Source organism: Cydia amplana, chromosome 24, assembly GCF_948474715.1.
Source record: "Cydia amplana chromosome 24, ilCydAmpl1.1, whole genome shotgun sequence".
Lineage (NCBI taxonomy): Eukaryota > Metazoa > Arthropoda > Insecta > Lepidoptera > Tortricidae > Cydia > Cydia amplana.
In genome coordinates, this window is record NC_086092.1 from 3,452,825 (window position 1) to 3,477,562 (window position 24,738).

At 34.9% G+C, this 24,738-nt stretch overlaps 1 long non-coding RNA gene across 1 annotated transcript in view; it reads right to left on the minus strand.

The window, feature by feature from the left end:
* The window catches only part of LOC134659190 (uncharacterized), a 216,820-nt gene that overhangs the window by 162,627 nt on the left and 29,455 nt on the right, over window positions 1-24,738 (minus strand). Inside the window, exon 2 of the long non-coding RNA XR_010097784.1 lies at window positions 22,162-22,343. This is a non-coding gene — a long non-coding RNA (uncharacterized LOC134659190). The remainder of the gene's footprint in view (window positions 1-22,161; window positions 22,344-24,738) is intronic.

A 24,738-nucleotide genomic window follows, 5' to 3' on the forward strand; every position in this document is an offset into this window, starting at 1 on the left:
TGTTTAGTAACAGGACATTTTCTTAAGAACATAATTTTCCTTTATCGACAAAGTAGCTAAGCCTTAAAACGTTTAAATATCGGGATATTTATATAAAGTTAAAAATATAGAAAATAAATGCAGCTATAGGTAGCTTAGTAAGTAAAGTCCGTCAACCAAATCTTGTCAGTAGTAAAAGGCGGCAAATTTGAAAAATCGCGGGTTAGCAACACTGTGTTCGAATAATTCCAAAACGCGTGTCATCTGTGTTTTATCTGTGGAATGTGGATCGTGAATGACAGCCGTCACCTTATTTGTTTTCATTTGATTTTGGTTTTCATTCTGAATCGTTTCTGTTTCAAGAGATATTTCTGCTGTCACCATTAAATACCAATACATTAAATAAGAATAAGCAAAGCTAAGGGGCCTACAATGTACAATCATGCTCGTTGATGGTAAACATTACTAAAAATTGAGGTTATGACAAGTACTGGAAAAACTCTTTCGAACTTTTAAGATTATGTTCAGTTTTTTTGTTTTAGGGTTAAAAGGCATAAATAAAATTAAAACGTATGCCTAAATCTATCCAACAAGACCATAAATTGTGTCCTGGAAACCGTCCATAGGCCCACATGTCTAATATTTACAGCAATCAGTTGTGACTATTTACAAAGGTAAACCTTTTAAACAGTATTAAGAGCCTTGATTATATCGCCGTTCTTTCGCAATATCTACTTAATCCATACATGTTTGTTGCAGGATTAAATCTTGCCCAATATAAGGCGTTCGTAGTAGGTAGTATCTCTTCAGACAATACTTACCTATGGCGGTTTATGTACGTGTACAACGCAACCAAGTCGAAAAATAAACTTATTATTTAAAAATGTAACAAAAATATTGAGAGCAATGGAACAGGTTATTCTTGTAAAAGTTGTCATTATGTTAATCAAGAAAATAGATTATGTAGGCTGATTTGATTCACGCACATTTGTACCTATGGGACTGCCTATGGGAAATCCTAGTTTATACTTGCTGAAGTAGGGATGTATCTATTTAAAAGAAGTTTTAAGTCGCTGTACATACCTGTTTGTTCAATAAAAGTCATGAAATAAAATAGGTACCAAGGTACTTAATTTTTAAATTAGACAAATTACTTTACTTACTTTAGGTAAACTAAAAACAGTTAATACCTCAGAAATCTTTGTTGTAAGTTAATTTAAGTTATATATTTCATAGAGAAGACTTAGAGTAATTCCATATGTTTGAAAACTTAAATTACACATTTTGAAACAAATCTGTTTTATGCTTAAGATGAAATAGATTACTACAGAGTATTATGCTTGGTTGAAGTGACCCGGTAACATTGGTAACTTCATTATATTTTTTCAATTAATGACCTGAATTATAGTGTAAGCTAAAGTGACCCTTATCTTATTTACCTTTAAATTAAATAAACACCCAAATATCAGTTGTTTTATTTTTAATATGTATATTGTACAATATATACCAATCAAAAAAATTACACAGGTATGTCATATTCATCCAGAAGAGTACACTAATTTACATTAACAAGTGGCATATTATATTGTAAATAACAAATATATGCACTATCTAACTATCTGCATTTTGATATGATTTTATTTTAGTAAACTTAGAAGACAGATAGGGAACAAAGAGAATATAAGCACTACGATAGGGAGTTGTTTTTGATATCTTCTAATTTGTTCATCATTTTGATTAACATTGTTTTAACATCGCTTTTAAATTGTCCGTACATGTTTCAAATTTTTTCCAAATTTTTTCAATAAACCGCGAGTGACAATTTGAATTGACGTACGCAGGGCGCGCTCAGCGAAAAAAAAAAATCTTTTGGTTCGATGTACATTGCTGCTTTTCTTAGGGCAATACTGCTCTTTGAGTGTTGCCCTACTTTAGTTTGCTTTACATTGCTACTGACAAGATTTGGTTGACGGACTATATTTAATAAAGACAAAAGCGTACAAAATTTAAGGTAGCATCAGTCAGTAGGACTGCTTTCGTTTTTTAACACGCTTTTATTAGGTCGACCTGTATGTAACTAACATGTAATGGAATCTTGCAAGTTAAATTTGATCCACTTCCCGGTTTCCGATCGAGCTGAAATTTTGCATACACATGTAAGTCGGGTGACAATGCAATATTATGGTACCATCGAGCTGATCTGATGATGGAGACAGGAGGTGGACATAGGAACTCTGTGATGAAACAACGCAACCCAATTAATTGTGTTAGGGGTTTTTAGAATTGTCTCGATGAGTATTAGCTGTCTGTCGTAAGAAAAGTACAGTCAGCGATAAAAGCGTGTACCAAAAATGATTTTTTTTCCAAAAACTTATTTATATAAAGCCCTAAAAACCTTTTTTATCTTATCTTCAAATCTATTATTGTCACAGTCATCACGGCGAATGACCCTCGTTTGGTTGGATTGACATTTTGACGGTAAAATTGACATTTGACATGTCAAGGGTCATTAGCGCAAATGTTGCTATTCTGTTTTAAACCAAATTGTTTAACTTAATCTGTAATACTAACTGTAATACTTAAAGTATTGGCTACTTTCCTAGTAGTCAAATCAGCTTCTTTTTTAGACCTGTCAAAATGATTTGTTAATATGGAATTTATTATGAAAACATGTGTAGTGACGTTACATATAAATCGTATTAAATAGAAACTGTGTTTAAAAAAAAAACAATTGCTACTTATCTATGTTTTTCTAATAATTAACTGATGTTTTATTTCGTGCACAGTGTGAAATAATTTTATTTAAGTAGAGGAAAGTACCCAATTGAACTACCTACTATATTTATGACATAAGAATCAATTATTAGAACAAAATTATTTATAACCTCAATAAGCCATTTATATAAATCAGTTACCGCCGCCGGCAAGTATTTAAGCTATCCGCCGCTAGATGGCGCAGAACGCAATCCTTTACTCAACTATTTTGGCTTCCTACATAGTTTGCCATTCCGAATATCTGCGCTAAAACTTTGAATTTATGCCAAAATATGGAGTCGATAGAGGGCAAAGTTGGTAGCATCGGAGACAGTAGATTAAAGTGAAGTTTTGCCTCATTGTTCGCTGAGTTTATACTCAAAACCATAATATCCTAACGATTGTATGAACTGAAGTTAGTTGCAATTTGAGATGTTTGTACTCTTACGTATAGTCAGCATGAATTTGATAGTGGCAGCACATAATAAATAATAGTACCAAGTACAGAAGACTCACTCTCTAACAAAACGCGTCTGTTACGATCAGCACAGATATGGCCGCTAGGTGGCGACGGCGCCACGCGCGGCTTATGGCTTTCCCCAAAATTGGGGCCGAACGGATGTACTTTTAGCTACCTGTAGCAAAGCGACGAAATCGCGGAGTGAGACACGCCTGGCCGAACGGATGTAGGTACTTTTAGTTACCTGTAGCAAAGCGACGAAATCGCGGAGCGAGACACGCCTGGCCGAACGGATGTAGGTACTTTTAGCTACCTGTAGCAAAGCGACGAAATCGCGGAGTGAGACACGCCTGGTGGCAGGCAAAGTGGGTGGAGTTAGACCAAAATAAGTCTGCAACGATTTTGATAGTACGCAGTAATGTCAGAATTAAACTACATATGTACCTATTACTAGCGACCCGCCCCGGCTTCGCACGGGTTAACAAATTATACATTAACCTTCCTTTTGAATCTTGAATAATTCTATCTATTAAAAAAACCGCATCAAAATCCGTTGCGTAGTTTTAAAAATCTAAGCATACATAGACAGGCAGACAGCGGGAAGCGGCTTTGTTTTACACTATGTAGTGACTATGCGCTTAGATTATTCTCCTTTTAACAATCTTTAAGCCACCTAAATGGCGGTAGTGTGACATTTACGAAATGTCAGCTTACAACAATAGAAAGGTCGGTAAAAGGCGCGCTTACCCCTCTCAAATGTCAAATAGGGTAAAATAGGTTTAGCAAATATAATATAATTATATATTCGTGTTTTTTATGATTTATCTACTATTAGTATTATAAGAGCATCAAAAAACCATTTTGTGCAAATTTTCAGCTTCATTGGAACTTGGGAAGTGGGTCAAATTTAACTTGCAAGATTTGACCCTTACAAATGCATTATACATACAATATTAAACATGTTCATTGCAAGTTGATAAAAAGCTTGTAAAATACCGTAAAATGAGCTAAATGTTCTGAAATGAACGAAAGTTTAAATTCTGAAACCTCATTTTCACAAGTCGGTTAAAAACCTTGTTAACAATAAGAATCTCTTCACTTGATCATCCCAGCAATTAAAAGGCAAACAATTATGGTGCATAAAGCGCTATAATTAATAATTCCGTTTTAAAATGGCGGCTATTGTAAACGCCATATTGTTTTGCGGTAGTGTTCCAAACGCATATACGAGTAGAATTTTTACCGCTTTGGTAATATAGATCAGGGATGTAGCGAATATCCGCATCCGCATCCGCAACCGCGGAACTTCCGCATTATTTTCAACATCCGCATCTGCATCCGCATCCGCATAAAATCGATGCGGATTTAATGCGGATACGGATGTGGACCAGGTCGGTACAGGAACGTCTTAGCATCGGCGTAAGTGCTAGACTGCTAGGTAATTTAGCCATTAGCCAAAAAACCCATTAGAAATTAGCAGTCAAGCGTGAGTGGGACTTAATGTACGGAACCCTTGGAACGCGAGTCCGACTCGCACTTCTCCGGTTTTTTGAAATAAAAATTACTAAAATGTAATATTTGACGTTTTTTATGTGCCTAGTCATGACATCCGCATCCGCATCCGCGGATGTGAGCCTTTAAAAATCCGCATCCGCATCCGCGGATGTCAAAAAATCGGCATCCGCAACATCCCTGATATAGATGGTCAAGCAAATCATGTCAGTAGAAAAAGGCGCGAAATTCAAATTTTCTTTGGGACGATATCCCGTCGCGCCTACATTTTTCAAATTTGCCGCCTCTTTCTACTGACAGGATTTGCCTGACCATCTATACCTACTTAATTCGATAGAGTCCGTCAAGTCATAGAGAAATATAGTAAGACAAGAGTGCTCACTCCATACATCAGTTCAGACTATTAATTTCAGTGTCTACATCTAGCATCGAGTAGCGGAACTATCAGTACTGCTACTAGACAATAGATGTAGCAGTACTGATAGTTCCGCCACTCGATGCTAGATGCTAATAGTCTTTTTGGTACTAAAACTAATGTATGGAGTGAGCACTCTATGTATTTTTATCTCTATGGTCAAGTGAAAATAACAAGTCTTTAAAAAAATATGGTTTTTAAAAAAATATGGTTGTCTGTAAAGTCGGTTTACGGACGACAATTGTGCGTGATAACGTCATAAGAAAACATTTATGAAAAATTCCAAACTTTTATACGTTACCATGGAGATCTGTCCACAACGTGACACCTTTTCGTGCATGCTACCGGTGTTCATCGATTTATAAGACGTTATTACGTCAAAAAAACATTACAATAATATATTATAGTAACTAATTACCTACTATAAGTTATTTTAAGGCCGTGCATCGAAAAATAACAGGATCTTAGAAACGTGGCAGTGGCTAGCCCCGGAAACAAACAGTAGTGATTTTCGGATATATGTTTCTTGACTATATGATAAGTGATTTCGTAGTAGTCGAAACACGAATGCTTAAAATTTTCTCGATAGAAAATAAATCCAAACTTACGTGTTCATTTTTCGGTTTTAGCTTCGTGCAACTAGAAAACACATCCATATCCAGCACAATCCACCTTACAGCAAAGGTTTTAATCTCGTCTTAACTTTCAAAGAACTAAATATTAACTTATTATCCTTTACCGATGGATTTATTATCGATTTTTGATTTTATGAATTCAACAGCAAACGCCCATTTTACGCAGTTCGGTTTCTCTTTCTGTCATGCGTCAAAGTCATAAATGCATCCTTTATGCCAGTAATGTTAGATGGCCGTCGTGCCTCAAAGAGGTAAGACCTATGTCACTTCGCGCAGCGCTCCGAATTACGTAAAATTTTAATATCCAATAAACGTTGAGTCGTAACTCCATTGAGTAGTAACGGAAACGGAGGTAAACCTATGATGGTGCCTTCTTACAGGCCTATACGTTACGCATGTGTGCGTGTTTGCTTAGCTACGTCATGCTACGTCGAAATCTATACTCTTTGTCAGTTACAACGGGTTAGGAAATTTCGACAGATATTGAAATGTATCGGTAGCTGTTTGGTATTTAGCCATCAGAATCTAACCGTAACTTTTTGCTTTATTTTTGTTTGAAAATAAAATATCTATAAGAATATATTTTTTGCTTTTTTTCTATTGTAATGATAAAAATAAATCTAGTATGTTTCATGCTCAAATAATTTAAAATAATTGAATAAATATTAAAAACTAATTGATATTATTCGTTTTAATTATTATATTATTAAGTTTGTTTGAATAAAATATTTTATTTCAATAATACGAAAAGTTATTATATTTAAGTATCACTAAAAAAGGTCCCTACTTACAAAAACTCACTTGCACGGGCCGGGGTTCGAACCCGTGACCTCCGGTTTGAAAGTCGCACGCCACTACAATTTCACATAAGTAATTTACAATGACATGATACCGTGGAAAAAGTGAATATTACAATGTACTGTGTTACTATCATTTTATAGTTTATTTTGGCTTGACAAGGAGGAATGAGAAAAACGTGCAGAGCGAGAGGATTAAATCTCTCTGTCCCTTTCTTAAAGTAGCCAATCCTAATTATGACATCTGTTTTGATATTAATTCTTTGAACATAATTTGTCGATGTTCTTTTCATCGAGAAAGATTTTTATTAAAAAAATGTGTTGAATTTATATGTTTTATTTATGTTTTTTGGCATAAATTTCATTATTTTGACAATTTTTTATTGTGATGACAAACGATTTGATGTGATGTGTGAAACGAACGATGTGATCAACGATTTATCTAATAAAACTTCATTTAGTCGAAAAAAATTGTTGTCTACTATACCGGGTGGAAAAAAATTATGGGCCCTGGAGGGAAAGTGCCTTAAAACCTTAAGTTTGCTCATTTTACTTAAATGAAACATTATTGTTTTTTAAAGAAACAACTGCATTCAAAGATTTTTGAAGTGAAAACTTCTTTAGCGGCGCTGGGCACTTTTTGAGGTGGGGAAAAAATGATAAACTCGAGACAGCGTAAGGCGATCACGTGACCGTAAGGTTTAGATGGCCACTCATTTAGATGGCATTTAAATCAATAAAGAAAAACTCAATGACATTACATGAAAAAGGTTATAATCTTGTACGGGCTGAAATACGAGGATCTCACAGTTACATTATAACTTTATATCACTCAAATATAAATAATATAATTCAATAAAGCTACATCTTGATGAAATCGCTAATAAAAGTGAACTCTAGTACTCGTGAATAAAACTCAAAATATCATGACCAAATATTAGATGCGAGGTCTGCAAGGTAACTTTACAATTTATATTCGAATTTAAAAAAATTACGCTACAAATTTGAATTTAGAATTTTAAACAAGCTCACTGACCAGCAATTTCGGAACTAAAGTTTTTCAATAGAAAGGAGGATGGGTCAATTAGTTATTTTAGATTACAAAATTAGCGCATCAAAAAAATCAAAGTGCATAGAAAAAAGTCTCCTGAGTCATAATAAAATTGATGTCTCTTGGGTCACCAGAAAAGTCACCAGGGATAACGATGACCCAAAACACATTTAAAAGAAAATTTAAATTTTGTGTACTACCTACGAACATTTTTCAATAAACTATGTTTTTATAACATATTAGACCCAGGATAGATCTAATACCTCTTTTCGTACCCCGGATAAAATGGTCGGCGACTAAAAAAGTAACTGAAACGTTACGTTATTAGGTTCACGATGCCGCGTTGTACCCTTGCCTTCGTTGCGATATGTTTGGTAAGTCAGGAGACTTAAAAATGAGCCATGATTTTGGGACATACTAACAAATATTTTTTTGAATATACAGTGTGGAAAGTTAACTCGGGCCCTGGAGGGAAACTACCTTAAATCCTTGAGCTAGCTCATTTTACTTAAAGGAGACATTCCTTTACTTTTAAAAAGAAACAAAACTGCATTCAAAGATTTTCTAAAACTCGCTTGCCTCGCCCGGGACTCGAACCAACTAAAATTAAAAAAGCGGCCAAGTGCGAGTCGGACTCGCCCATGAAGGGTTCCGTATTTAGGCGATTTATGACGTATAAAAAAAAACTACTTACTAGATCTCGTTCAAACCAATTTTCGGTGGAAGTTTACATGGGAATGTACATCATATATTTTTTTAGTTTTATCATTCTCTTATTTTAGAAGTTACAGGGGGGGGGGGGGACACACATTTTACCACTTTGGAAGTGTCTCTCGCGCAAACTATTCAGTTTAGAAAAAAATGATATTAGAAACCTCAATATCATTTTTGAAGACCTATCCATAGATACCCCACACGTATGGGTTTGATGAAAAAAAAAATTTTGAGTTTCAGTTCGAAGTATGGGGAACCCCAAAAAATTATTGTTTTTTTTCTATTTTTGTGTGAAAATCTTAATGCGGTTCACAGAATACATCTACTTACCAAGTTTCAACAGTATAGTTCTTATAGTTTCGGAGAAAAGTGGCTGTGACATACGGACGGACAGACAGACGGACAGACAGACAGACATGACGAATGTATAAGGGTTCCGTTTTTGTCATTTGGCTACGGAATCCTAAAAAACACACACACCCTATTTTATTATACTAATCGATAGTATTAATATTCAGGATAAAATTTCTCTAACAAACATTTGGTCTTAAAAATAAAAACAATCGTTAAATCTAACATTAACTTTATTTTACTATCAATTTGTTACACTTAAATTATTTAACTGATAAATTGTTCGAAATGAGCCCCGTGGTTCCGTCTACACAAAATTAGTCGCCGTTGAAATTCATTTCTTGTAGCCTTCATCAAAGTGTTGTGGTGTATGCTCCTAATAACATTTTCTACCGCAACCCTTAGCTCTTGAACGGTTTCATAGCAAGTTTCATAAATAACATTTTTTACATGACCCCATAAAAAGAAGTCCATGGGCGTCAGGTCTGGACTTCTTGCAGGCCATCTAATCGTCCCGTTTGTACCTATCCAGGTATTGAAATGTTCATTGAGGTAAGCCCTGGCAATTCTGCTGTTGTGGGCAGGTGCACCATCTTGTTGAAAAATGATATTATTTCGTTCCTCTTCTGGTAGAAGGTTTAATTGATTTTGTAGAAGCTCCAATATTTCAATGTATTTTGCTGCATTCAGATGTCCTTCGTAAATGTGCATCAAAACACATTTGATTCCACACCAAACATTAAACGAAAATCTGACCTGATTGTTCGTTTCACGGACACGGAATGGATTTTGACGACACCAGTAATGATTGTTATGAGAGAGATAACAGAATTGTTACGTGTCTTTTACTTGTTAAAAGTGAACAGTAACCAAATGTTTGTTAGAGAAATTTTATCCTGAGTATTAATACTATCGATTAGTATAATAAAATAGAGAGTGTGTGTTTTTTTAATTTTAGTTGGTTCGAGTCCCGGGCTAGGCAAGCGAGTTTTAGAAAATCTTTGAATGCAGTTTTGTTTCTTTTTCAAAATAAAGGAATGTCTCCTTTAAGTAAAATGAGCTAGCTCAAGGATTTAAGGTAGTTTCCCTCCAGGGCCCGAGTTAACTTTCCACACTGTATATAAATTTTAGCGGACTTCAATAATTTACCAGTTAAATTAGATGCAAATACCTTTTTAGTTAATCGTTAATATGATATATTAGTAGCAGTAAAACACTTTATTGTACAAAAAGACACATAAAACATGAAAAAACACACATCCTTCGTATATGGTAGAATATATTTTTCACACTTATAAGTAAAAACCAAAACCGATACGCGATTGGGATACATTCTTTTTGTATGGGATACAAAAAAAATTCTCCTGGGTCACCAAGAAAAATCGACATATTAAAATAATTCTGTTCGTTTTTAAGTTCTAGTCAGATTGGTTTTTTGGTTAATTGAGATAAATTACAATAACGCTTAGATTTGAAAAATATGATTTTCTATTTTGTTGCGACACGACCCGGGTAATAAAAATACTGCGAATTTGAACTTTTGTTTGTTGTCGTTGTAAAATGTATTAAAAAATTATGTAGGCACCCCTGACAATTGAAATTCAAAATTATCCAGAAAATGGGTGTTTCAAAAAGACACCCTGTATTCCTTACATAAAATAATCTCTTATTCAATAAAACATAATTACTAAACACTGATTTATTTCAAATAAATGCAAATCGATCGGATAAAAGATATTAATACCTACCTATACAATGAATACGAGTACAGTCAGCTGCAATAATATGTTACACACCGAAGGCCGTTTTGCGGTAGATCGTGTTAGATCTTATTTGTAGAGCCATAAGAGCGTGTCACATATTTTTGCGGCCGTCGAAGAGTAACTTATTATTGCAGGTGACTGTACCTATGAAAAATTCGAGGGTTAAAAAGCATTTCAACCAAAGCATTTATAATAATAACGACTATGGACGCCTGCAACCCCAGGGGTATTGTAACCTCATAACAATAAGGTTGAAATTTGCATTTAGTGACCCCAAAGTCAGGTGAGCGTAATCAAGTAAATCTGTTTTCATCATATTTTATCAAAAATAATCTCTTTTCTGTTCTTGTGCTATTTTCTTATTAACAATACTCTTAACTTATATGCTATCTACGCTGCTGCTTCTATGCTGTTAACATCTTCCAAAAACAACAATAAATATTTAGGTTTATTAATTAATTATTTTATTGTTTGCTATTATGAACAAGTAACAACGCCATCTGTTTCTATTTTTTCCGAATATAAGTTTCTGGCCGACCGCAGCGACCGCGTATAATGGTAGTTAACTTCTGTAACGTTAGATGGTGCTAAAAGGTCACACAAACTTCACGTGCGGCGCGAAGCGTTTCCATGTGTGCGTGTTAGCGGGGAGGGAAGAACTAGCGGGCGTGGTTTACAAAGCGCCAGACGCGGCTGCAGTAGGCCCTTAAGTTACATAACTAGAGACTGATGACCCCACAGTCAAACTCATTGTTGAGTTTTGCGTGGATGGAAGTAAAATGTGTATAAAATTTATATTAACGAGCAAGTTGCAGAATATTCTCAAAATTTCCAAAATTTCTGGGAACTTTGATGAAAAAAATTTCATGCTGTTTCTCTGCGTGCAGAAAGTTCGAATTGGCCTCCATAACGGGGTCACGATATACTGGGTGGCGCGAGAGTTGGGCTGAAAATGAATGGGAATATGAGGAGTGCTTTTGACGCAATCTGCGCTTTTATTTCGCGGTTTTTATACTGGCCTATGAAGTACAGTCACCAGTAATATCATCATCATCTTCCTCGCGTTGTTGCTTTTGCCACGGCTCATGGGAGCTTGCTGGGGTCCGCTTGGCAACTAATCCCGAGAATAGGCGCAGGCACTAGTTTTTACGAAAGCGACTGCCATCTGACCTTCCAACCCAGAGGGTAAACTAGACCTCTTTGGGATTAGTCCGGTTTCCTCACGATGTTTTCCTTCAGGGCTCGGAACCGGTTTTTTTGTTAAACCCAAAACAGCCCAATATTTTTCATTATTTTATGCTCTTTACGTAGGACTGAATCATTTATTTAGGTAACAACTTCGTATTATTAGATTGTCCCATTAAAAATGAAATAATAAACCAAAGAACGAAAAAGAACGTAATAATACCGGTATTTTTTGTATGAAGTAAAAACCGGTTCCGAGCCTTGTTTTCCTTCACCGAAAAGCGACTAGTAAATAAATACCGATCAAATGATGTCTCGTACATACTAGGTTAGATAATTAAAATTTTACATAATGTTTTGACTTTTCGAGTTGCATTTAACGATGACATAACCAGATAATTATGTCAACTCGTATGATTCATAAATCAAGTAAAAAAAACAATTCAATAACCTAACAATAGTCACTAATAGCCAAATGAATTGACAATGATAAGAAAGAAAATGATAATTTGAATAAAACACGTCTTTCATGCCACCCTGTACTGGTATGACAATACAAAATTCACTTAAAAACCCAACAGATTTGTACTACGTTTAAAACGGCGGTCTCCTAATGAATCCCCTTATCTGGCCAAACAAGCAAATTCACCTCCATGGGTTGGGGGGGCGAAAGGGAGGCGCATTGATACTTTACTAGAATGTGAGAAAATTCGCACAAAAATTGTGTATAAATAGTTTTTTTACATTATATAGAAGCAAATAAGAGTACGGAGATGCAAAGCGCGCAATGTAAGCTATGGACGATTGCTTCAAAGAAATCAAAATCATATAACCGTGTACCATTCTTAACAACTATATAGGGTGTTTCCTGTAACAGGAGCAATAAATTAAACTGTAGGCTGTACTCCTCAAACTGACCAACATGTTCAGCAAGTTTTGAAAATAACTCTAGTTTTGATTTTTATTACACTTTAAAGTTTATTCTAAGATGCAATGTATTGCAAATTTTGTTATGTTTAAAGCATAACAAGCAACGTAAAACACACTGATGTCAGCGTACATTGAAGGCAATATTTATTTTGTATGAAAAAGAGGAAGTCTAAAGGATTCATAATTTTTTAAAAGCTGCTGAATAAATGTTGGTCAGTTTGAGGAGTACAGCCTTTAGTTTAATTTACTGCACCTGTTACAGGAAGCACCCTGTATAAAGATAGAGGCTGATTGGGCGAGGATGTTGTACCTATACTGAATTCTGTATTTAAATACTATGTTAAGTAGGTACATACATTACAGATGTGATAAGTAGAGAAGAGAGTATGGTAAAGATTGCCATGAGGCATTAAGTCCAATAATGTGCAATAAAGTTTAAAATAAATAAACAAATGAGTCGTTTTGGCTCCCTAGATACCTTTCTAAGTTTCAGAAACCTTAATTTTAAACTAAAATTATGAATAAATTCATTTTTAAGGGCCTCTGGGCTTCAAATCAAAAGGATAGTTCTATATTAATATAAAAATAAAACTTATAATATAAGTAATAGTTTGCCAATTCTTTGCATAAAAAGCCAAAGTGACCAACCTGTATGTTACACATATACCTATTATACTTTTATGAACTCTCTTTCATATAAGGCTTATAATTTCTAGCTCTTTGATTTCGTTATGCGGACACATAATGACGAAATCATAGCAAATTGCTGGACAACTCTATAATTTTCTCGTCTCTGATTTAGTAGGAATATTATTATACTAAATTATATATTATACAGATAAAAATAAAGATGATACATATTTTTGTAGCCTTATAGTTTTGGCATAGAGGCGATATTTAGTATACATATTTACCATTAAGTTTTTAGTCAATCCTAGTTAACTCTAGAAAGTCTAGAACGACTTGGCAAGCAATAGAGTGTGGTAATGCCACCTTAAAAGTTATTACTTTTGACAATGAAATAATGACTTTTATATGCACTTACACACTTTGTCACCGAAAAGTGCAGACTTAGCTTAGACTCTATTAACATCTCCAACGACAGAGAAGTTTCAGTTTTTAAATAACACTTCATCACTTGCACTTGCATGCACGTAACGTATGTGCAACGCACAGCTAGGGGACGATCGTAGGGATGGGTTGTGTTATCGATAAAATCCAAATTTTATCAATACGCACTAAAGGAACTTCTCGCAAAAGTCATATAAGTACAAAACTTACGTTATTATGAAATATGATATAGGTAAGTAGCCAGATAATTTAGGTAGAAATCTGAACGAGGAATGAATATGTAAATAAATATTCCTTGTTTTATGTTATAATAGAGTATGAATGTTGATATTACAAGTTTGTCTAATTTAAAAAAAATACAAATAATTTTATAACACTAACAATAATATAATATACAATTTTAAAACAGCTCTTAATAGAATATAAATAATTATATATTGTGTTATAGGTACTTATATCACATTCTTTGAAGCAAAAATGTCATAATTTTTTACGTATAGTATAGTAATAATAATGGTCCGCCATGTGGGATGTTGACTCGACGATCATTGTCCCTATACTCCCTATAGTCGTGTCAGCAAACGGTCTAATAGCGAAGAGTCTCGACCAACATCTTGAGAGACTCTTGCTAGGTGGTTGGATCAAGGGTCAGATGCAGAAGGCGGTGATCTTGGACACGGCGGCGCGGATAGTACGCCGGTTCTTCACTCTGCGACCCTGACTACCGGCAGCTTGGACCCTGCCCCGCTGCCGGCGGCACTCTAGGTTAGGTTTTTATAATGTGTGCATTTTTATAAGGTTTTGTATATTTTTGTAAGTGATTTTATATTGTACTTTTATACTCACATTGTAAAACCCTAACCTAAGACCCAAGTGAAATAAATGACTTATATAATAATGGTAAAATTTAAGGTAAAGTGTTATATAATGAACGTGAAAAGCAGAGGGTTGTAATTCGATTCTCCCCCCCGTGTCTCGTGTCCAACGCTGTTAAGATGACAAGATCTATTCCCTTTGCAAATAGGGGGACATTATTGACATTTTAAAAATGTTTCGGTGTAAATGAGGCGTGATATTGCTTTATCAGTTGACAAGATTTATAAATAAATTTAAAATAGTATTGTAGTCATTTCATATTTTTATATCTATGTACTTATGCATAAATATCAAATAAAAGCAATGTTTCTCTCATTGAGAAAGATTAGAAATGATATATCAACAAGTTAGTTTACTTAAAATCAATACTTTTCTTGTAAACTTTAACATTTATGTTTGGTAAGAAAGAGACAAAACAAATTTAAAAACGATCAGAGCATCAGGATTTTTTTATAGTTTTAGATTTATGTTTGAAGTGTTTGACGAACGTGTGTTTTTAATTATCGAAAACTTCCTGTCCGTTATCAGTTATTATGTACTATTAAACAAAATAAATATCTTCCTAATCCCTAAAGTTACCAAACAAAATATTCAACAAGCAAAATATTACCCAAACTTCGTCCACTCAATCCAGCAACTATTAATTATCTTCAAAATTAATAAAATCACCCCATCGATAAATTAACAATTAGGTGTCCGTCACTAAATAGGCGCCATCTTTGAATCGAGTTACTAGCGAGTCCATCATGGCGGTTAATGGCCTGAAAATTGACGGGAGACGAATTTCTTGACGTTTCACTTCGCGCTAGTGATGGGACGGAGTCGATTAACGAGTTAATTAGTGTCATTAGGGACGATTAGTAAATGGAATTTCTTTATTTACCGCCCAAAAGGAGTACCAATTGTTGTTGATATTTTATGTTTTTCATCTTTTAAGAAGGAATATTTTATTAATTTCAAAACAGTGGTATTATTGCGATATATTTAATAGTGTAAGAACTCTATAGAAAAAGCACTAATATTTTTTTGCAGCTATCTTAAAAACATCGTTAAGGAAAATATAAGCAAACCGCCGGTTTAGTTTAAACAAAGACTAATAGTAATAATTGGTATTATTTAGTAGGTAGTTTATAAAGTTTAACGTTAGTGATAATAGTAAATTATTTAAATAACATAAATTACTTTAGCATTTCACGTGTTCCAGCCTAATTCACTTTCCTTTTTTTAAAAAAAGGAACTTTCTATCATAGATCTTTGGGAAAAAACCTTGTGAAACTGTGAGACTGTTCCCATCGCTTTTGTGCACATATATGAACCGTTATAAGGTCCTCACAAACGTACGGATTTCTAGTTCATATTTATTCTTTTGCACCTTAGTCCTTAGTAATAAGGCAAAAAATGTAAACATATCTTTGACGTTGACTATTCACTGCAGTCAATGTAAGCTGTAGGAATACAGGGTAACTTCGTCGCAGTGACACCTAATGTGACCTACGGGCCCTATTTCACGTTACGTTACAACGTTCTGGTTATTACTGGGTACATGGCTGAAGAAGTAGGTGCTACATTCGCACGTGTAAGCCTGAATCATAGAATAGAGATGGTGTCATTTCATTTATAGTTGGTCAAACCAATTTGTCAGTAAATAAGAACCAAAAAAACTATACTCATCCTTTTCTTTTGGGTGCTAGTACTACTAGTACTAGTGTAAGAGAAAGATAGTATGATTATCTCTGTCTATGTGTGAAATGAGACAGTCCTTTGACAAACTATAGACTAAAACTGTTATCTACAACATCTAATTCATTAAACAATTTGTCCAACAGGTCTCCATCGCCAACGCCATACAGCGGGGTAACGCTGCAAGTGTGATGGGGACCTTTGGACCCGGCATGGCTCAGAACGGGTTTTAGTTTTTAAGTTTTATATGTATTACCTTTAATATTATTGAAATAAAAGCATAAATTTAAGATCGGATTTATATCTTAAACAATTAGTTATAAAGGTAGTTTATTTTGAAAATTTTGAAACAGTTTCTAAGACTACATTTTTAGGAGTTTTTAAAAGTTAATTGAATTAACTGGAAGAGATCTTTTATAAGGATAAGTTCGCTTTTGTAACAGTTAATTCTTTTGTTATGATTTTATATTAACCTGTATTGTGTATAGCAAAGCGTACACGTAGAACCAATAAAAATATTTTTTTGAAGAAATACAGTAGGTACAGTCGCCATTTAATGGATATATCGGAATAATAAATTAGATATATCGGAGTGGCCAAGGTGTTCACAAAATCGGAACATGCACTCTAACGCCCTGACAATAGAGGCGTGTTCAGATATTTGTGAGCATCTTGGCCGCTCCGATATATCTGATGGTGACTGAACTTATCAATAATAAGTAAGTTACAGTATTCAAAAAATTATCATTAATATGTAAAAAAAATTACAATAAACAAAATGGAAACCTGTCTAAAAACTCTATAACAAATAAATCCATTTTCTATTCAACGTTGCGCCAGGTTTTTGAAATGAAAGCTACAATATACAAAAAGCTTTGTAAATATCTGAAAGCAGTGGACCGACACAAATGTAAGAGATTGCGAATCCGATAGATTCACAGGAATCGTATTGTGATGAGCGTTGATATCTGTAAGCCGATTCTGATTAAATAATTCGTTACGGTTTTGATCTTGTTTTACGACCTTGGCCGTAGCTGATTGGTGCAAGCGAAATGCACTAGAATTCATGCCATTATAGACATCGTATTCGCTAATTGGATCCAGTAAGAAGCACCGTGAGTCGTACTTAGATCATAACCATACCAAATTGGTAAATCAGAATCTGTCTCCTGGCCGTGTGCTTTCAAAGATACGAGTGGGTTCAGTTTTCAAGTTCCATTGTAATATGACCTTGACATCCGTATGAGTTATATGTAATGGGAGATCACTCGTACACTGGTCTGGTTTAGCGATTAAATAGAGCTATTAGAATGCTCTTCATGAAATTATAATTCACGTTCTGATTGTATTTTTACAGTTGATTTAAATATTTCGATTTTTCAGTCTACAATTTTTGAATACTTAAATATTGTAGATTATTTAAAAAAGGTACATTTTGTAACGCCGATGAACCGACAATACAAAGCCATATTAAATTATGTTTAAAAGAAAAATAGCACAGATTTTTTTTTATTATCAATCTTTGACTAACAAACTTAAACACGTATAAAAGCATAAAACAAAATAAGCCAATCAAAATATCTTTAATGCTTTGATTGACCTAATTAATTCCAGACATTCCATTATTGTTTAGGTTCCAAATTTAGCCCTTTAAAACTAAGATAAACGTCAGGCACTGCCTAGACTTAATAATAAACTCCCTCGAGCGAATATTTCTCGGCAGCTCACCTATTTCTGTCTAGATGTCTATTTTCTTGCCTAGAACCGTCCCTAATAAACCCACACCTCTGTATATTCGAAATGTGAAGTAGAAGTTATAGTTTTGGTATTTCTGTATTTTATTTTGCTGACTTAGACACTAACTAGTCTTTATTATCCACCTGACTGGCATACATACATACTACAGTACAAAGCCAATTATTATTTTGTTGTATCCGATGTGTCGTTTCCAACCTCCGTGGCGACCCTGACATAGACCAACTGACTCACTGGCTGACTGACATACATATTTGGAACTACGGACGTTTAAATTCAAAATTAGACATGACAACGACACTCAATAAAATCAGTTCACGATGGACAGCCAGACAGACCAGACAGACTGTTCACGATTAGAAAGAAACTTCTTTGCCGTAGTAAAAGTATGCTTTCGCGTCAACATCTAAGTAATAAACTCTAATGCCAATGGGTGAATTCAATGATCCAATTCTAGCCGTTAATGCTACAAAATATTCTTCAAACAATACAATACAATACAAATCCTCTTTATTGCACAACCTCAGAATAAATGTACATGGAAACACAAATAATACATGAAGACAGAGGTAAACAACAGGCGGTCTTATCGCTAAAGAGCGATCTCTTCCGGACAAATACGTATATACTTAATTTTTCAGCAATATTTTTTTGTCAGAAGTTAAGAACATATTTTCTGTGTGAATTACCTGATTTTATTATCGATAACATTGCTCGTGGCACTGCCCTTTCAAACGATAACCTTCTAAAATGAAAAACCGGCTAAGTGCGAGTCGGACTCGCGCACGGAGGGTTCCGCACCATCAACAAAAAATAGAGCAAAAAAATCGTGTTTGTTGTATGGGAGCCCCCCTTAAATATTTATTTTATTTTATTTTTAGTATTTGTTGTTATAGCGGCAACAGAGATACATCATTCGTGAAAATTTCAAATGAACCGCGATAGCTAGTTCATGAGATACCGCCTGGTGACAGACGGACGGACGGACGGACGGACGGACGGACGGACAGACGGACAGCGAAGTCTTAGTAATAGGGTCCCGTTTTTTACCCTTTGGGTACGGAACCCTAAAAACTATCGATATCACGTTCCGTGTCGCATCACTATCCGCTCAGACGACCTCTATCGATCCAGCATCCGTTCTGTCCGCGTCTTACAGCCAACGTACTATTGACCTGTTTATTTTTAGACCCACTAGGGGCGGGAACTGACATACAACATACATACATACATACATACAGATGAGGGGTAGTGTTAATGTTTTAAAAGGTTTGAACCATGTGTGGTAATCTTTTTACGCGAATGCTTTCAAAGTTTTGACAAAAAATTGAATGCTATTTTTACCTTTTGTTGATATAGGTACACGTATTCGTTTGCTATCTCAATACAATTTATGAGTTTTAAGGTTTTTTTGAAGTGAAAACTTCTTTAGCGGCGCTGTGCACTTTTTGTGATGAGTAAAAAATGTTAAACTGTTACAATGTCATTGTCATTGAGTTGTCACTTCTGCCGGCACTTAACCGGCCTTTAACGTTTTAAGGTTATATAATGTATGAAAATGATAGCTGTCACCGTACCCAAGTATGTGAAAAAGACTATACCTACTTATAATATAATATTAATTATAAAAATCTTGCTATCTTAGATATATTGCTTACAATACAATACAATACAATACAAATATTCTTTATTGCTCCCCAATATGACAAAGAACATGATATACAAATTAAGCATAACTTAAACTATGGTACACAACAGACGGTCTTACCTACGTATTTTATATTTATTTTAGATGCAATACACATAAGTTATTACACAACCCAAAAACACTCTAAAATATCAAGCTATAAAGGTAACCTATAAACCGGATTCCCCTCTCAATATCGAGTATTATTTTTATTCAAGTATTAAGAAACACAAATATATGTAGGTATCCCTTATTCAATATACTCTGCCTCCCCTTGCGGTACACCCATCAATCTCACAGACACGGACGATGCAATTTTCATATATAAATATTTTATTAACTTACTATGTGAACGCGTCCCGTGAAAAATAGTCTTTTTCCATACAATATTACCTTACATTGCGCCTGTGAAAGTTTTAATGGCTATGTTGCGTTTAGTTGAAACTGCTCGTATATTTTATACAGGCGCTTCACTTATTACAATGAAAATCTAAATGGAGGTGGCTTTTAATGAAACTTTGCGCGGTATTAAAGGTAAATAAAGTATTGTAGTGTATGTCTTAACGAATTTTTTACCCATAAACCTAATAAGAAAAATGCTTTTCATTAGTGCAATAATACATAGTAAACAACAGTATTTTACGCTTTCAATATGTACAAGTGAACATAGGGTCATGGCGCTAGTTTTCGTCCATGCTCTAGCAAATAATATATTTAATTTTTAATTTGTTTCTTGCGAAATATTATTTTTATAGATTAAGGATAAGGATTGCAATAAGTCCAAATTTGTGCAGCAATGTAGGTTTATATTCAAATTTCGTCAAGTGGGCGAAAACTTGACAACATAATAAACAATGTTTTATTTTGCGTAAATATCTATTTACTTTAATATATTAACATGACCCAAATATGAAATGTCTTGAAAACACGTGAACAACGTTACTTCTTTTGGCCCGCGCCTGCAAAAGTTTTAATAGCAATGTGCGTTTACTACAAGACATTTTTTTAGTAGGCGCTTTACCTTATTATAGTGTAGTGTAGCAATGTATAGATATTATTACACACAGGTTGGGGTCACGGAAGGTCAGCTATTAATCAACCAACGCTGTGTTGTCCTGATAACTTACTCAAACAAACGGTAATTGATGTTTGGGTGTAAAGGTTCAATCTATAGGTGATCGAGGAATACGGGTATTGGGGATTTAATGTCAAATTTTAATCCATACGATAGTATAGACGAACTGTTTGACATTTTCAATGACAAATTGTGGCAATATCATTACAAATGTCCAATTTATATGTATGATGTTCGTAATATAATGACAGTCTCTGACTTTTTCTTTTCATATCGGTGTAAAGTAGCTTATATCTATCTGTCTGTCTGTTACCTCTTCACACTTAAACCGCTGAACCTCTTCTTGCAATCCCTACTAATATTATGGATGCGAAAGCAGTGGGGAGACACTCTTCCTTTCGGACAAACTCGGCTCCATTCGGCTCAGCATTGCTCCGAGCAATTATTAGGGTTGGCACCACTTGACGTCCTTTTGAGTGCACAACCACAGATATGATAATAACTTGAATTTTGACAACCCTAAATAGCCGAAAGGGATAGTGCCATACATTAGAAAGAGACAGCATGATTCGTCCCTGAATCGCTGTCAAACTTCGGTTATGTAGGAAGTATTTATTCTGTGGCGAAAGTAACTCTCTCTCTATCTGTCTGTTACCTCTTTATTTACTAATATCTGGGAGACCGAGCTTCGCTCGGAAAACATATGAAAACTCCAAAATGCGCGTTTTCCCAGAGATAACACCTAGCTAGTTCGATTTTTCGCCCCCTAAAACGCTCATATAGCAAATTACACCGAAATCGTTACAGCCGTTTCCGAGATTCCCGAAATGTATATATAAATAAATAATATATACAAGAATTGCTCGGTTAAAGGTTTATACCTTTAATCTTATGATTTACTATTTATTTAGATTTAGATTTTTTGCATGGAGATAGTTTGATGTTCGGGGAACAAGAACATATAGGATAGTTTTAATCAATCATCATTCCAAGCTGACAAAGTCGTGAGCAGGATCTATTGTGTGATCTGGAACTGTTTAATCTTATCGGTTTTGATTTTTTTTATATCAAAATAGGCATACACAAAGAAAGAATAAGACTTACACAGAGATGCATAATATGAGTAGTTTTACTACTGAACTAGATGGCACTGCAGTTGGACTGATTGTAACAATTTTTAGTTCGATATGTGACCGCTAGATGCCTCCGTCTCCATACCAATCGTTTATCGCTATCGCCTTTTTAGGGTTCCGTAGCCAAATGGCAAAAAACGGAACCCTTATAGATTCGTCATGTCTGTCAGTCTGTCCGTCTGTCCGTGTATGTCACAGTCACTTTTCTCCGAAACTATAAGAACTATACTGTTGAAACTTGGTAAGTAGATGTATTCTGTGAACCGCATTAAGATTTTCACACAAAAATAGAAAAAAAACAATACATTTTTGGGGTTCCCTATACTTAGAACTGAAACTCAAAATTTTTTTTTTCATCAAACCTATACGTGTGGGGTATCTATGGATAGGTCTTCAAAAATTATATTGAGGTTTCTAATATCATTTTTTTCTAAACTGAATAGTTTGCGCGAGAGACACTTCCAAAGTGGTAAAATGTGTCCCCCCCCCCTGTAACTTCTAAAATAACAGAATGATAAAACTAAAAAAAATATATGATGTACATTACCGTGTAAACTTCCACCGAAAATTGGTTTGAACGAGATCTAGTAAGTAGTTTTTTTTTAATACGTCATAAATCGCCTAAATACGGAACCCTTCATGGGCGAGTCCGACTCGCACTTGGCCGCTTTTTATTTTCTATCCCTTTATAGAGAGCGATATAGACGGCGTTTGACATGGGTATATGCAGTAATAATCAAATTGCCTATTTTAATTGGCTTGACTGGTGTAAGTTCTTTGACCTCCTTGAGAAATCCGTAAAAGAGGCAGTCAAGGTCGAGCTGGCTTACTCAAGAACCACAGGGAAGGGACTCATATTCCTCTGAATTCTGCTTAATTATAAAGCCATAAGCCCTCAGGGACTTGTATATTTGGAAAAATTCGATCCATGCCACTGTGACCCTGATGACCCGGCTTTAGGCACCTGGCGCGATTGCAGAGGATGTTGGTTCGATTCCAGCCCTGGGCACTGGAGGCATTAGTCACTTTTTATTCATATATGACTTTTATTTCGGTTTATAATTATGAAGAAAGGAATGAAGGCAAATCAGAAAAGATAATGTAGAATGTAGATCAACCAGTTATGACCATCCTCAGACATACCCTCTAGCTGCCCTCCTGAGGCCTATAAAAAGGTTTCCTATTCTCTTCTTGGCGAGTTTTACCTTATTGGCCGCTAAAGGATAAGGGAACTGGTTATCTGTCGCGGTTAAGAGTTGGTTTTTTAACCCTTACCCATACACAGCTAAGTAGATCACACTAGATCAATTAATTTATTGAATAAACGCCTAAAATGGCAGTTGATGAAGACATGCCCAAACAAGGCAAAAACAGGCATTTCTCTGGACTTGATCCATTAGTAAAACGAGTTTACTGTAACCCACAATAGGTACACATATTAACCTCGTAGAGAATTGTAGAAGGTTAAAAAAATATACCCTGTATAATTGACAAGTCATTGAATATTTACTTATTTCTAATCGTCTGTTAAAAATAAAAATTAAGAAATAAATTGTTAATGGCGTAACGAACATGTAGAAAACCCAAGAGAATCCCAAAATGCCATCATTAAAAAGCCAAGCATTCACGTCATAACCTCAACTTAAAACTAACAAACTCATCTCATAAAGGAAGATTAGTAAAGGGAATTATTAAGCTAACCAGACGATGTCTTACTTAATATTCCGTCAACTTTAATTATTTTCACCTCCCGAACGGTACCGAATAAGGCACTAAGTAGTTCCTGCAGCCAAGCTAATGTGGACCCAATCGTGTAGCAGTTAGAGTGCACTTTAATTTAGCAAAGGAGGGCACGTTATTTTTAATCCCAGTTCTGCATCAATCGATAATTAAGTGTTAAAAATATCAAAAACCGCATTTAAAAACCCGCGAAACCACATTTTTAATGAAACGCTTAAAAACTAGACTTACCTTGGATCAGCACAAGCACAACACCTTAAAAAAATAAAATAAAAAACCAACGAAACAAACTAAAATTTTATTAAATTAAAAACGAGTCTGAATTTTAAAATCGACTCGGTGAAATAAATGCGCGATACGTGCTCACGCTACGGAACGTACTGGCTCTCTGATTCTTAGAAGACGGGGGCGGGCTTATATACCCGAGCGCGGGTGGAGAGGGGCGCCGTCCGCCATCTTGCCGTTGCCATGGCGACGCGGAGATGGCCTATTAGGGGGAGCAGATTAGTTGTACCGTTGGCAACGCAGGGATAAATAATTAATTTTATGATATTATGGCCAAAGCTTTTAACATGTTTATGATTGTTGGTTTTAATTTGATGGGTTGGGAGATTATTTGTTGTTGATGTCAGGTGAAATGTTATGTTTATGTTTATTGAGATTTCATTTGAAAAGGGTAGTGTAGTGTATTCATCACTACCTTGTTTTATTTAGTTAAGTACAATTGATATCTTTATTTTTAAATTATTCAATCTTTAACCAATAGGTAATTTATCAAATACTTTCAACAGATCGTGTTACATGTGTAACAGGTGTGATGAATCAGATGAATCTAGATTATAAAAAAACCGGCCAAGTGCGAGTCGGACTCGCGCACGGAGGGTTCCGCATCATCAACAAAAAATAGAGCAAAAAAATTGTGTTTGTTGTATGGGAGCCCCCCTTAAATATTTATATTATTTTATTTTTAGTATTTGTCGTTATAGCGGCAACAGAGATACATCATTTTTGAAAATTTCAACTGTCTAGCTATCGCGGTTTATGAGATACAGCCTGGTGACAGACGGACGGCCGGACAGCGAAGTCTTAGTAATAGGGTCCCGTTTTTTACCCTTTGGGTACGGAACCCTAAAAAGTTATTACCAATATTAAATAAATAACATGTTTATGAATAT